This window comes from Anthonomus grandis, chromosome 5 (assembly GCF_022605725.1).
Source record: "Anthonomus grandis grandis chromosome 5, icAntGran1.3, whole genome shotgun sequence".
Taxonomy (NCBI): Eukaryota; Metazoa; Arthropoda; class Insecta; order Coleoptera; family Curculionidae; genus Anthonomus; species Anthonomus grandis.
The window spans coordinates 32,507,808-32,524,640 of NC_065550.1; the positions used below are offsets into that span (position 1 = coordinate 32,507,808).

General features: G+C 30.2%; 1 protein-coding gene and 1 long non-coding RNA gene across 4 annotated transcripts in view; one reads left to right on the plus strand and one right to left on the minus strand.

Moving 5' to 3' along the window:
* LOC126736660 (protein doublesex-like) overlaps positions 1-16,833 on the minus strand; it is a 153,094-nt gene that overhangs the window by 20,022 nt on the left and 116,239 nt on the right. The window lies entirely within an intron of this gene.
* Positions 308-1,698, plus strand: LOC126736666 (uncharacterized). The gene is made up of 2 exons (XR_007660725.1): positions 308-1,006; positions 1,066-1,698. It is a non-coding gene; the product is annotated as an uncharacterized LOC126736666 (long non-coding RNA).

The window sequence follows — 16,833 nt, forward strand, 5'->3', positions numbered from 1 at the left end:
TTTTTTATATAATTTTTAACATAAAATGTTAAAATAACCCTCGTACTACGAGCCTAACAATTAAAAAAATAAAACTATTTTGTGGTTAAAAATTTAACTATGAAATTTAGAAAAAAAAGGATTTTAATTTTTTACATAAAAACTATTAATCCAAGAAAATAGCGATTTATATAGAAGTTATGCAGTACAATAGAGACTATAATATGAAAAATAATTTATTATTTTATTTTTTATACAGTGATCAAAAAAAAACATTATTTTTTTTACCGTGCGTAAAGTACTCACTTTACACACTTCCCAGGGTTTATAAAGTTTGACTTTTTGCACACTAATGCCTAAAAGGACTTTTTTAAACGTCTGAGAATTTACCGTATTTTCATGGGACAGCCGACCGATGTATGTCATTTTGCTAGACAAAAATTACAATACAGTGGGGCCAAATGATTTTCAGGCACTAGTGCGTAATTTAATTACGCATTGTAAGTTTATTTGAAATTCTCTCTATAATTTGTCAAAAAATTTGACGTTTTCTTACGGACTAATGCGTAATAACTATTTATGTATCAAGGGCATTGTAAGGACGATAATGCCCGGAAGGTGGACATAGGAATAGGTTTCCGCCTGATGGGCATTAGAGTCTAACAATGTCCGTGGTGCATACAATCCTATCCATCTAATCCAATGTTTTACCTGAGAAATTATGTTTATGAACAAAAATCATTTTAATATTAATTAAAAAATCAAGTGACTTGCAGTGATTATTTAAGTTTGACTTTGATGTTTCTGTCAGTTAGTCAGTTGGCATTTTTTGTTTAAATATTTGCTTAAAATGGAAGAAATTCTACAAAATATAAGAGAAAAGGCCATAAAAGTGACCGAAAATCTTTTGCCAGTTAAATCAAGGCAACAGTATGACCGGGAGTATGGCATATTTGGTATTTGGAAAGATGCCAACGCAATTGTTCAAATAACCGAAACCGTTCTAATGGCATATTTTCAGGAACTGGTAAGTTATTGATTTTATTATAATAGGTACATATTTTTAACAAATTTTAATATTTTTAGTCGGAAAAATAGAGTCCGAACTCTCTCTGGACCAAGTATTCTACCCTAAGGTCTACGTTAATGGTCTATAAAAATATAGACATCTCGCAATACCATCGTCTCATATCTTTTTTAAAAGTTAAGTCGAAAGGATATATCCCGAAGAAATCTAAAGTTTTGGAAGGAGAACAAATAATAAAATTTATTAAGAAGGCTCCTGATGATATCTACGTGGTACACAAAGTCATATTGGTAATGGGTGTTTTTGGAGGTTTAAGACGAGATGAGTTGGTCAAAATGACCATTGATGATATTGAAGATAGAGGAACGGTCTTGGTTATAAAGGTACCAGAAACTAAAACTTCAACTTCAAAAAGTTTTACTATCGTAGCTGAAGGATATATAGAAGAAGGTATTTCATCCAAAAATAAAGTAGCCAAAATGATTGCCAATTCAGTTAATTCCGAGGTTAATTCCGTATCGACTATTGAAAATTCTTTAATGGACAATTTACAAACTATACAAAATAGCGTTAGTGCTGCCACCTCTACCATCACAAAAAACACCGACCATTCTATAGTGGGATCAGCTACATCATCCGGGACATTTCAAAATTGTAATTTTTATTTTGGAAATAAAGTTTAATTTTTAGTACTTAATGAAACATTATTTTTTGTATAAAATGGATGTTTATTCTTTATTATGAGAGAAATGAAATTGGATAAGCAATAAAATTACCGGGCATTATCATAATGCCCGCTTATAATGCCCTAGGTGTGATAGCAGGTATTATTGCTACCATAACATTCCGTTTCTAAGGTATTATAAATCAATAATAGATAGGTAAAACATAAAGTAATTTATTATTTTTAAAAATGTTGTATGTTACACATATGTAAAATTCCCTTTTTTATTCATTGTTGACAAATTTCCCATTCATAAAAAAGGATCATTTTACACATTTGTTACATACATAAATAAAGAACAATTTTTTCATTTATTACCTTAACAGTATAAAATATTTGTCTCAGCAATCATTTTAATAGTTACACATTCTTTCCGATTATTTATCTAATATTAAGTGTTAATCACAGCAGTGATTTTATCACTTACATTTTTCTTTTGATCGTCTATGCGGTAATGGAAGGTTTAGGATTAAGGATTTTCATTACTTCGGTGTACTCAATACAAAGTTGGTTCTTCTCCATTAACATTAATCCCAAGCAACATACGATAGTTAAATAAATGTTTATTTATGGTTTACACCAGATGTACTCGTACATTTTTGGTTGAACTTCAACTCTGAATACCAGATAAAATGTCTGCGTAATAAAACAAGAAGGTTTAATTAATAATATACAATTATTATTTCATAAAAGTTTAAGTATGCAATATTGCATACTATTTAAAGACGTTTATAAAATGCCTCTAATGCAATGGTTTTTTTTTTTTTACTTTTTAGTAACTTTACTACCAATGTAGATTTTTTTAATTTGCAGATGTGTTTTATGCATCAGGCAGCATTACAAAAAAAATGTTACCAATGGCGTCCATAAGGGATTATTTAATAAAAAAAGTACACCACTGCAGTTTGCTAAAATAAATTTAATTTTTTAAATCCTCGTTTAGTTTTGAGCAAATTTGCATTCTTGAGTTTTTTTATTTACACAGTGGCCATAATATTGGCCATAATAGTTGGAACTTTTGAAAATTTATTATATTTTGTGTGCCTTTTAATTAGCATTTTATTTTCTTTTATAAAGTTGTTGTACACGAAAAACTAGTGTTAATTAATTTAAATGTTGACAAAAATTCAGCACCAGTAGCAGTTCGGAATAAAAATTTAAAAAAAGCTGGACAAAATACTTGGAACTAAATGATTTTTATTCAAAAACGGCATAAAACATAACTTATTGAAACCATAATATTATAATTAATATTTGGTATGGTAACCCTTAACATTAATTACTGCCTGCATTCTTCTGGGCATTGATTCAATCAAATTTTTAATTATTTGTCTGTCAATGTGAGTCCAGGCTTCAACAAGCTTATGAAATAGTTCATCAGCATTTTTGGCTGTTCCAGATGCCTGAATTTTGCGATCCAGATATTCCCATAAATTTTCAATTGGGTTTAAGTCTGGACTCTGGGCCGGCCACTTTAAAACTGTGATCTTTTCTTAGTCCAACCATTCTTTTACCAATTTTGACAAATGTTTTGGATCGTCATCATGCTGGAATACAAAATTTACTAGCATAGATAGACTCAAATGTGTAAGGCTCCATTATATTTCGCAAAATATCCCGATACATAAATCGATTCATTTTCCCCATAATTTTATGTATTGGCCCAGTACCATACCAAGAAAAGCATCCCCATACTATCACATTACCACCTCCATGTTTAACCGTAGGTCGGATAAACTTTTTCTTGAGTCTTTCACCTTTTGGTCGTCTTACATGAAGTATTCCATCACTGGAACACAGATTAAACTTAGATTCGTCACTGAAAAGCACTTTTTTCCAATCTTGTACAGTCCAGTTAAGATGATCCATTGCAAATTGTAGGTGTAACTTGACATTTTTCTTCTACAGCAAAGGTTTTTTAGCAGGTCTGTAGCTGTAAAGTCCACCAGAACACAATCGCCTTCTTACCGTTTTTGCAGAGATATTCGAAGGCTCACCTTCATTTAATTTTTGTAAAATTTTGGAAGATGACAAAAATGGGTCATTCTGGGAAATATTTAAAACGGGCCCTAATCCCTAACCAATCCCTAACCTATCTACACAGGCAGTCGTGGCTTTAGGTCTTCCAGTGCTTTTACCTGGTACCACATTTCCAAAAATACGATATTTCTTAATTATCCGTGACACGGTGTTGTTAGGAACGTTTAGTCCTTGAGCAATATTACGCTGCCTAACACCCTGATTGTAAAAATCTAAAATTCTTTGGCGAATGTCGCTGGAATAGGCATGGCCTTTTCCCATGTTAACAAAAAATAAAATAAATAAAAAAAACCCACTTGCACACTGGTGTGTCAAAGACTGCCTGTAAAATACATCTTTTATAAAAAGTTCCAGCACAAAAATTTTAAGTATTTCTTATTGTCTGAAACAAGATAAGGTTGAAATTCTGGTATGCTTTTTTGTTTACTTATAAATATGTTTATTGATTGGATGTACAAAAATAAAATATAAATTTAAAACATTGGAAAAATTTTAAATTTTTAAAAGTTCCAACTTGGAATGACCAATACTGTATCGGGGTCATTTTGTCACATATTTTAGGTGTAGTGATCGAGTGTAAGGACTAGTTATGTAAATCCCTTGTCAATTTTTTTTAAATTTAAATATATTTTTTAAAATTTAATGACTCATCTTAAAAATTAACAATTTTCATAGCGATACGCCTTTTTTCCTCAGGCAATTATTTTCTGCAAAAACACCGTTTTTAATTAACACTACCCTTAGCCCCCCACCCACCCCACACATCTTACCAGTAAAAAATTGTTTTCAAAAATCGTGATTTTCCAAAATAATACAGATGAATAACAGGTGGTTTCGTCGTTAATATCTAATCTAATAACACAATTTGTTTATTTAAATTTGATATAATCATTTAAATGTATATTATTAAAATTTAATTCAAAAAAGTGCTATTAGATTGGACATTATGGACGAAAAATTGTGGTTTTTCGAAAGAATTTCTTACGGGGTAAATGCTTGGGGTGGGTGGGGGGGTAAGGGTTTTTTTGATGAAAAACATAGTTTATGCAGAAAATATATATTCAATTTTTCACTTCATAACTGTATTTTATTAAATTTGATATATAAGTATTCAGTATAAAAACAGCGTTATTAGATTGGATAGTAGGGCCTGTATTTCGGCAAAATTTTATTAAATATTTTCAGTGTAATAATCGAACTTAAAAACGAGATATGTAAATCCTTCTTAAATAAAAAAAAAGATATTTTTCCACTTATTAGTTTGCTAAAATTCAATTTGAACTTATACCAGCAGTGATTTTAAAATATCGGTTTATTGGCTTAGATGGACTGAACAAATTTTCTTGGCAGTAATTTTTAATGTTGTCCTTATTTATCACTGCTGAGATAAAAATTTTATTCTTTTTTAAGATTTTATACAAATCATGGAAATTTTCAACTTCTGTAAATTTCACTTTTACCATTATTATTATTAAAAATTATGTTATATCAGACATTTGGCGTAATTTTTCAAGACTTTTAGGCGCTTAACTTTTTTTTTGTATTTTATGCATTTGGCATAATTTTTAATGATTTCCAGAAGCTTGAAATAATTATAAAATTTTCAGATTTTTCAATTAACGTATTCCAGGCATTTGACGTAACTTTTTTTCTTTTGCTTTTCAGTGATTTTATATAATTGTTTATATTTTCCAGCAATTTAAGATAATTTTTTACACCTTCAAGGCATTTATAAGACTCTTTTTTTAAAATTTGCTTCTTCTTCTATTCATGAATGTATCTAGTGAGTTTACTAAAGAATCGTCAGGCTTAAAGGCATAAAAAATATTTTCATTACATGAATAATGGTAAATAATTGAACAGCAGATTTCTTTAAAAAAAAGAGGTTAAGTTAAATTTTCCTAGCCCAAAAGTCAAAGGTAACCAAGATACAGGATAATGAATTATTTTTTTGTTATTATATTTACTATTATTTATAAAACACCAATTGCCGTTACACAATTTTTTTGTATAAAGAAAATGTGTAATTATTACAGGCTTCAAAAAATGTTAAAAAATTACAAAATTTCTATTAAAAAAACGTGCAATTCAAACTGTAAATTTTTAATAAAAATTTAAACATTATATATTTCATAAAAATAATACATAAAACACGATTTGCCTCACTGCCGAAACCAATAAAATAAAATCCATTAAAGCAGTTTCCATACAAAAAGGCAATTTCGAACAATCGGCGACATTTAATTACTAAGTTAAGAACTGCTAAATCTTTTATGACACCATAAAATTTATATACGCGTAAACCGTTTTGAAAATTGCTAAAACCGATTTCTTTTAAATTTCAATCGGCGACCATTAACGGAGCAATTTAAATAATCCGCCGTGTAATATTCGTCGGGTTGTAAAAATAATACAACCATCCGAAGAAAATCATTAAATACACTTAGCAGCAAACTTGTAATTACTATGCAATTATACATTTACGTTAACAAGATTTTTTAAATGGGACTCGCCCTATATAATTATTTGTAATAGAACTTTTAAAAAAACCACCTCTTGTTATTTCTTAACAAGAGGGTGTATAAGTCATGCCAAATTGGTAAGACCAGTCAGTTTTATATGCACCTTAATCGATTAAAGTTTATGGGTTTTTTTATCAGCCTATCACCTTAAAAGTAAACTGACGATCATTTAAAGACGACTTTTATTTCTTATCTTAAAGCATTTTGACTTTAAGTTCTTTTAATTAGGGTCTAAAGCTGTCATTTTTAAAATTAAATTAAGCATATTTACCTGATATATCTGTTCAATGTCTTATGAACCTCTAACTCTTGAAATTTCTATTTTAGAACCTTCTAAGTAAATCTGAGTTTATTTTAAAGAGTATTAGAATTCATCAAATATGAGATTATTCTGTAGTAATTGTTTAAGCTTTTATTAAAAATCCCATTAAAATGCTTCAAATGGTAGCTGAGTAATCAGGGATAAAAGTAAATTTTTTGAGGAAAAAAGTGGTTTCAGGCATAGCTCAACTAAATCTGCTGTAGCTTAAACAATTATATTCTCAAAAGGATGATTTATGCATGGAATCGATCTTGAGGAATCGCTTTACATTTGCCTGAAAAAATTATGAAAATTTCTTAATAGTTGCCAAATTATACTCATGAGTATGTTGACATAAATTGTAAAACTCGTTCTTGGAATTTTCATTTTAGGTCCATCTACGTACATAAATCTGAGTTCAGCTCAAAGAGTTTTTAAGGTCCTGAAATTCTTTTTATACAGGGTGATTTAAAATTGAGTGCAAAGATTTTAAGGACGTATTTACCAGCCAAAAATAAGATTTTTTTTTTATAAAAACGTATGTCCTAACTTGTTTCGTTTTCTAGATACAGAGTGTAAAAGTTTTTTAATAAATTTTTTTTAATGAAAATCTGCTTTTGTATGTACTTAGGCTAAGTTAAATTTTGAAAATTGATTAAGCGAATCTCAATAATCGATGCGAATTTATGATTTATTTTAATAGGGTCAGGCATAGATTTTGATTTTTTTCCTGAAAACAAAGCTAGATACGAGTAACGCTCAAGAAACAAAAAAGTTACATTATTGACCGCTTAATCTAAAAAAAATTTAAATTGTCAAAAAAAGCGGTGGCGTACCATAATTTTACCTATAAGTATCAAGTAGGTAGCCCCCTGAAACGCCACTGTAAACGCCAAATAAATAAATTTATTTTATTCCGACCAAAGGAGGGCCTTTATGACGAAAAATAAGCCTACCGAATTTTATTTAAATTGGCTAAAAGGATTTGGAATATTGATAAAAAACCGATTTTTTAAAAAAACTTTTACACTCTGTATCAAGAAAACGAAGCAAGTTAGGACATACGTTTATATGAAAAAAAAAAATTATTTTTGGCTGGTAAATACGCTTTTGAAATCGTCACCCTGTATAAAATTATTCAGTAGAAATTGCTTAAATTTTAAGTGAAAGCCCTATTAAGATGGCTCAAGTGGGTTTTGAGTAATCAGGGATAGAAGTTCAATTTTTGAGAAAAAAAGTGCTTTCAGACCTGGATTAATTAACAATGCTGTTGCTTAAGAAATTGTTCACCTAAAAGCATGTTTTATGCATAAAACTCATCCTCAAGATTCCCTCTACACTTGCTTAAATAAATTATAAAAATACCTTGCAAACTTGCCGAGTTATACCCATGAGTATGTTGACATAAATTGTGAAATTCATTCTTGAAATGTCTATTTTAATTCTTTCTACGTAAATCTGAGTTTAGCTCAAAGAGTTTTTGAGGTCCTGGAATTCTTTATATATCAATTTATTCAGTAGGAATTGCTTAACTTTTGAGTAAGAACCACATCGAGATGGCTTAAGTGCGTTTTGAGTAATAAGGGATAGAAGTTCAATTTTTAAGGAAGAAAGTACTTTTATCTTTCGTATAGAATTTATCCTAAAGAATCCCTCTAAATTTAATTAGAAAAATTATGAAAATCTCTAAATTAAAAATGAGTGTTTTATTGTACTGAATTCCACGAATAATGTGCATCGATTTGGTGAAAAAAGGAATTGCCAATGCCTTAAACAGACAAAAACTTTACTGGAAAAATGCAAATAGGATAATTTCCATTTTCCACCCTAGTTTCCATACTTAGGACCAAGTGACTATAATATATATTATAGTGAATACTTCGAATGAAGAAATCATAACAACCAACACCCAAATATATAAACCTACTTCTTCTCGACTGCCCCTCGTATCAAACTAAATCGATTTACTTCATTAACAAGTTCGGTATCCTTTAAAAAATTCGCACGAAATTTATTTACGTAATCTTAAGAACTTGTCGTTCTTAATTTTATGGCAAAATAAAGGGGGGACCATTAACGTTTTAATATGTGATTGTTTTTATTACTCGTTCGCCTTTAACGTAAAAGCCGCTACACCATTACTCGTCCGCTTTATGGCGGCTTCTCCTAATGGACACCGCGAGTCCGCTTCTGATGCCTCACACGGTTTATTTATTAAATTTTTCTCATTCAATTGTAAACAAATGTTAAATATTTTATGGTCTTTACACGAGAAAATAAGACTTGCAATTCTTTGTTTTACGTGTCTTTTACTATTCAGAGATTTATTTAATTAAACATGTCTATTGCATTTTAAAAATGTTTTTATGTATTTTATGTATTATGTTCTTTTCTAGAGGATACTTACTCTAGAAAATATAAGGCAGGTTTCAGATCTCCTCTCTTCTTCACACGCTATTTAATGTGACACTATTAAAGCTGCGTTCTCATTTTTTAGGCACTTAAGTATTTTTTTTGTATTTCATGTAATTTTTAATATATCCAGTTTTTTGTCTCTAATAAATTGTCTCTACATCAGCATGGCTTTTTACCGGGAAGGTCCACTGTTACAAACTTAACAATTGTCACTCAATTTATTGCGAATGCCTTGGATAGCCAGAGCCAAGTTGATGTAATTTATCTAGATTTTTCAAAGGCTTTTGATCGTTTGGATCATAATATACTCTTAAATAAACTTCATAGTTTTGGTTTTCTATCGGATTCCTTGATCCTTTTTAAGAGCTATCTCTTAAATAGAAAGCAATATGTCTGTCAACGGGGTTTCTGTTCCTATAAATATACTGCGTCATCGGGGGTTCCCCAAGGGTCAAATTTAGGTCCATTATTTTTTCTCTTATTTATCAATGACTTAAGTGATAAACTAGATCAACAAAAGCTCTTATTTGCTGATGATCTAAAAATCTATTCTTCTGTAACCAATACTACTGATTGCATGTCTTTGCAGAACGATTTGAGGTGTGTAAGTCTGTGGTGTGATGAAAACAGGTTAAATCTAAATGTGTCTAAGTGTAAGGTGGTGTCCTTTTCTAGAAGGAAAAATGTAATCGAATTCGATTACACCCTTTCCACAAAACTTACTCGATGTTCATCAATCAGTGATTTGGGTGTGGTGTTTGATAATAAGCTTACCTTTGTGAACCAGATAGATAATATACCAAACAGTGCTAGTAGAGTCTTTGGATTTATTGTGCGAAACTGTCGGGGTTTCAGTAACATAGAATCCTTAAAAAACTTATATTTTACTCTTTTACGTTCTAAATTGGAATATGCTTCTATAGTGTGGAACCCTTACTGCCAGGTTCATAAATATTCTATCGAAAAAATACAGAGAAAATTTTTAAGTATCTTTCCTTTAAGGCTGACGGATTTTATCCTCCTCAGGGAATCTCTTACGAAACTCTCCTAACTCGCTTTTCCGTGGAACCTCTTGAAATTAGAAGAAATAGATCGTCGGTCTTGTTGGTGCATAAGATATTGCATGGGAAAGTTGATTGTCCTGAGCTACTAGAGAATCTAAATTTTTCTGTGCCGCGTCTCAATTCAAAAAACACAAACTTATTTTATTGCCCAGGGGCCAGGACAAATGTAATGTTAAGTTCACCCTTATACGTAATGTCAGACAATTCAAACAAAATAACGCCATTCTGTGATCTATTTGTTTGCTCACGTAATAATTTAATTAAAGTTTTTACAGAGTTGTTTACTACTTCTTAATGAACTTATATTCACGACTTGGTATTCTAAAGTTTACGTATCGCATTTGTTATGGTACTCTATTTAGTATGCTTAGCTGATTTATATTTCGGGTTGAAATGATATTTTTGTTTTTTTTTCTTTCCTCTCTCTTTGAAATTCTTGTTTTTTTTTTCTTTTTTTTTCTTAAAATAATTTTTTAGGTACTTATAAGCTATTTAAACTTAGTTTATCTTTATATTTTGAACATTTGTAATGACATATATATAGGTATGTAATTTATATTGCCCATTAAATGGATATACTGTTGGGCTGTACTGCTTACAAAAAAAAAAAAAAAATATTTTCCAGAATCTGGAAATAATTTTAATTTTTTTAGGCTTTTGAAGTAGCAAGTTTTTATGCCTTGAAGTAATTTTTCAGACCATTTTATATAATTCAGAAATGTCAGGTAATTTTTCATTTTACTCCAAGCACTATTCACCAGTGATATAAAATACTTATTGTGTCTGTCTTTCAGGAGTTCAAAAGTTTTGCATGTTTTCCAGACCTATGCAGTATTCTTTTACGTATTCCAGGCACCTCACGTAAATTTCTTATGTTTTTCAGTGATTTCATATAACACCTTCCAGGAATTTATAAATCTCTTTTTTTTTAAGGTTTGCTTCAAATTCTATCCATGAGGGTAAGTGAGTTGGTTTAATAAGAAATTGTCAAGTGTAAAGGCATACAAAATATTTATAATGCATAAATAATAATAAGTAATTTAACAACAAATTGTGTAATTATTACAAGCTTCAAAAAAATACAAAATTTCTATAAAAAAACGTGGACTTCAGATTGCAAATATTTAATAAAAATATAAACATTATATATTCCATGAAAATTATACATAAAACACGATTTGCCTCACTGCCGAAACCAATAAAATAAAATCCATTAAAGCAGTTTCCATACAAAAAGGCAATTTCCACCAAGATAATAATCCTTTCCATATACCTTTCAGAAATACCAATAGCTGCCAGTCATCTTCTTTATGCAGAATGAACAAATTTTCAAATTTTTGCTATGAAAATATAAACACAAATTTATTTTTTAATAAATAAATAATTTATTTCAGTAAGTAATAATTAAAAGAGTATTGAATCAAAGTAATGTTTTTCTGGAATAATATGAACTGGAAATTAGAAAAGTATTGGAATAAAGTGATGATATAGAAAATGGTTTTCCACCCATGGTTGTTGATTTTTATTTATATATCCTTATCTCACTTTTAAAAATTTAACAGCAAGAAATACAACAATGTAATAATTTATGAAAGATATAATGCAATGTCAAATTGTATAAAATATTAGGGTTAGTTCCCCAATCATTTGTATAAACGCAACCAAAGTATTTACTAAATGCGTTGGAAATATCTTCACCATAATTATATTTTTTATTATTTATAGAATTAGAAATCTCAATGAACTTCGTCCTGCAGTGTATATAGGTCCAGAATTTGTTAAAATCTGAGCACATATTGTCCGGAATAGAAGAAATATTTTTCTGGGCATTTTTTATTCCACATCCTATAATTTTAAATTCAGACAGCTACATTCATATTAGCATAGAAACCCAAACTTCAGTTATTTTGCCTAAGAATCGAATACAACAAAACAAACGTTTCCCTGTTTACCTGAATTTCGTAAAAAAAATTCGAAAAGAGGTATATAAGTCTTTAAAAATCCGATAACAAATTGGAGAATTTATTAATAAGACTAACTTACTAAAATTGTAGAAAAATGAGAGAAAGTTATGCTATTATTAAGTGATGTTGTGCAAGTAAAAATACATGAAAAGTAAATCAAATTTTACAAAAAGTTTAATAATTGGAAGAGTATTGAATCCAAGTGATGTTTTTCTGGTATAATTGGACAAACCATGAGAGAAAAACACTATTATCAGGCAATCCAAGCACTATTAAAGAAATTAAACAGTGATATAGAAAATGGGTTGAAAAGCGGCGTTCTCGTTTGTATATCCTTATCTCAGTTTACTAATTAGAAGGAGCAATGAATCAAAGTGCAATTTTTTTGGTATAATTTGACAAACCATACCAGAAAAACACTATTAAAAAGTGAATCCTAGGCTGTATTTTTCGAAATTTTTATCATATACTTATCGATTAAAATTAACCGGAGTAATGTTAGCAACGGAATACGAGCAACGGCACTTGCCGGCCCGCATATTCAGATGTAAAAGTCAAGATATCCACTTCGCCGAGCCGAACGCAGCCGAACGTTGTTTTATATGTAACGTGCATGATAGCACTTAAATGGATATCCAGACTGTTACATTAATTGCATTTTTGCATAGACTAGCGAAAGAAACTTGTGCAGATATTTTGTTGTTTTTGGCTGAAATGGATATCGATGACTAGAAATTTACTACAGATGTAAAAGAAAAGTGTTAGTTTCAATTCAAAACTAATTAAACAATCCTTTTATTGGATTAGTGCAAAGAATGTCAACATTCCAACTTTCTTAAATATGTGGAAAATATGTATTTACAAATTGAGACTTGGTGTTCGTTTTACAGGCGTAATTTGGTTTTACGCGGCTCAAACACAAATAATTATACAGAAGTAATGTTTCGATTACTCAAAGATATACCTTTAGAATGCACAAAAGCCTTTAATCTTACTTAATTAGCTAATTTAATATGTACTGGATTTGAAAGATATTATCAACAAAGGATTCTTGATATTGTCTTAAACCGTGAGAGTAAAGCAGTTAAACTAAGATATTTTCCAAAAGAATTGACTGAAAATATGAATATAAAATACTTAGGAATCATCAATATGAAGTTGTAAGTTTTAGTGACCCTAATATTACTTATCAGGTAGATATGATAACATATATGATAGAATAATGACAATTAAATTTAATCTTTTTAATTTAAATAAATCACCAATTACTGCAAAAACACTTTATTATATCAACAACGTGCCAGCTTACAATTCAATCTTGAACTGACTCGCTTATGTGAAAAATGCAACATTAGCAAATTCTGAAGCCTGGAGGTCATATCGATGACCACGACTTTGTTTATATAAGAAACGAGAACACCGCGACGGTCCACGAGATAAGGCGATTCGGAATGACGTAAGCTAACATATATGTGCAGTTGTCCAGTTGGATATAATGGAAAACACTGCAAACACCAAGCTGCAGTCATTTCAAAATTTGGCCTTTTGAAAGTAATTAATACTTTGACAGACGAAAATAAAATATTGTTTTATCAAATTGCTTCCGGCAAAGAACCGAAAAAGACATTATTTTATCCATTACAATCACATAAAACTTTAGACACCTGTCATACATCAAATTTAATAAGTCCTAATGAAGTGGATCCTTCATTGGTTCTGTGATCCAAATGTACCGGAAGAATTTAACACGGTAGAAAGCTTGTGATAGAAATTGAAGCAACACGAACAGCGTGGTTGGCATATAGTAATACAATTTTAAAGCACATTGAAAATGATCCAAAATAATTCCTACCAGCTGTCAATCGGCATTTGGATAATTTCAAGAAATATGCTACTTCTGTACCATCCCTATTGTCGGCTTTCGATTTTTTTTAGGGATGATAACTGAATATCTCTACTAACTTACTGGATAAACCATTTGAGAATTTTAAAAAACTGTAATTATTTTACTATGATAAAAGAAGAGTCCAAATTCGGTATATTCGACAATTGGAGGGTAAAAAAACACCGTTGCAAGTGGTAAAAAATTAAGATTTTGTTAAGAATGTTAATATAGTATCTATAAATACTTGCTTTGTATGTCTTTTGAAAAAGCCGACGTATTTTAAAAAACTAGAATTTTTTTACTATGATAAAAAAAGAGTCCAAATTCGGTATTTTCGTCAATTGGAGGGTAAAAAGACATCGTTGCTAGGGGTGAAAAAATATGATTTTTAAGGGATGATGTTACAATGTCTGTAGATACTTACTATATACAGGGTGGTCCGGTTTCGATGGCGGAAAATTAAATGACCGACGGAGAACGAAAAAATAATAAGTTTACTATTATAAATAATATTCGAAAAATGATTCGTTAAAAAATTACAGGGTGTCAAAATTCTAATTAAAAAAATCATTTTTTTTTATTTTTCTTAAACCCCTTTAGATATTTTAATGAAATTTGGCACGTTTAGACAGGTAATCAAGACGCATCTTTTTGTGCAAAAATTATTAATTTTATTTACCAGTGGCGTGTGTGCGGGCCGATCTTCATACAATTTTAATTAAAAAAATGATGCGCCACTGTTTTTTTTTTAATTTCTTTTTTTTATGAAATCCTTGTTTAATTTAAAATAAAAAACATCTCTTTACTTTTTGTCGTACGACACACCGTTTGCGAGTAAAAATGCTGATTTATAAAAACACATAAGATAACACATTTAATTCGTTTAAAAACAATAACAAAATAAAAACAATTAATAATTAAAGAAGTTGTTTAAAATGCAGCCCACCGACCTCAATACATTTTCTACACCGAGTTATTAAGGAGTTTATTGCAGCCAGTACCACAAAATTTTGATTTTGCATGTCATTACATGCTTCCTGAATTCTTAAGATTAATTCCTCTCTGTTAAATACGGGATTAGCGTAAACTTTATCCTTAATGTTTCCCCAAACGTAAAAATCTAGTGGATTAAGATCCGGTGACCTGGGTGGCCAGGGTATTGGTCCAATACCATTTTGATCATTAAGATCATTCCTCCCTAGCCGGCCAATCCACCTTCGAGGGTAATTATTATTAAGCCAGTTTCTTACACCTATTCCAAAATGTGGGGGAGCTCCATCCAGTTGTATCCAACTTTCATGTCTCAAATTAATGGGTAAATCCTCAATGTAGTCCGGCAGACTATTATTTAAAAACTCCAGATATAGTTGTGAGTTTAGCCTTGCAGGTAGGAAATGCGGACCACAAACATTAGCACGAATAACGCCCAACCAAACATTAACGGAAAATTCATTTTGAAACGATCTTGGCCGAATTGCATGAGGATTCTGTTGTGCCCAAACATGAATGTTATGAAAATTTATCACTCCGCGTCTTGTAAAACAAGACTCATCCGTCCAAAGTATCTTGTGTAAAAAGTCGGGATTTTCCTCTGTTGAGTTTAAAAGCCAGTGACAAAATCTTACTCTCTTTTCAGCATCACCAGGGTGTAAACCCTGAACAGGCTGTAGTTGATATGCATGCCTGTGGTCAGCGTGTAAGGTTCGCAATATTTGAGATTTAGGAATTTGTAGTTGTTGAGCTGCCTTGCGAGAGCTCAGCCTTGGATTATTATCAAAAGTGCGCAGTACACGATTTTCATTATTATTTCTCTGGTTTCGGTATTGTTCATTATTACCACGGAGACCAAAGTTCCTAAAATTTTGATGTGTTCTAATGAACACGCGAGCATCTGGAATTCTTCTATTTGGATACCGTCTTCGATATTCACGAATTGCCGCTTCCGCATTTCCATCACAAAATCCATAACAGAAATGAATATCAGCGTATTTATTACTTGAAAAACGCATTTTTCACAATACTTTTAACAACACTGTTAACAATAGCAAAATTAATAATTTAACCAACGCAATAATTTGACGTAGTATTTTCATATTTTTTACTTAATAAAAAAAAATCACCATTTATAAAAATTTATTTTTTTACTCGCAAACAGTGTGTCGTACGACAATAAGTAAAGAGATGTTTTTTATTTTAAATTAAACAAGGATTTCATAAAAAAAAGAAATTTAAAAAAAAACCAATGGCGCATCATTTTTTTAATTAAAATTGTATGAAGATCGGCCCGCACACACGCCACTGGTGAATAAAATTAATAATTTTTGCACAAAAAGATGCGTCTTGATTAACTGTCTAAACGTGCCAAATTTCATTAAAATATCTAAAGGGGTTTAAGAAAAATTAAAAAAATTGATTTTTTTAATTAGAATTTTGACACCCTGTAATTTTTTAACGAATAATTTTTCGAATATTATTTATAATAGCAAACTTATTATTGTTTCGTTCTCCGTCAGCCATTTAATTTTCCGCCATCGAAACCGGACCACCCTGTATATGTCTTTTGAAAAAGCCGACGTATTTTAAATGTAACGTACTTCATTAGAGTCAAGGTACCAATCTAATAATAAGCATTTTTATAGAAATTTAATATTTTATAATTATTATAGATATCTTAATGAGTTTTTTTATTTTACGTTTATGACGACGGTTATCCCTTAATATGATTTTATGACAAAATCGGTGTTTACTTGTGACAAGATCGGTTTAACTCGAAAAATTCATCCATTATCCCAAAGATGCTGGTCATACACTTTTATAAAAGGTAAAAACACAAAATTATTTGTGATGCTGTAGATTGTGTGTTTTACCTTTTATAAAAAAAAAGATCGACGTAAATTGCCTTTTTTCTCATG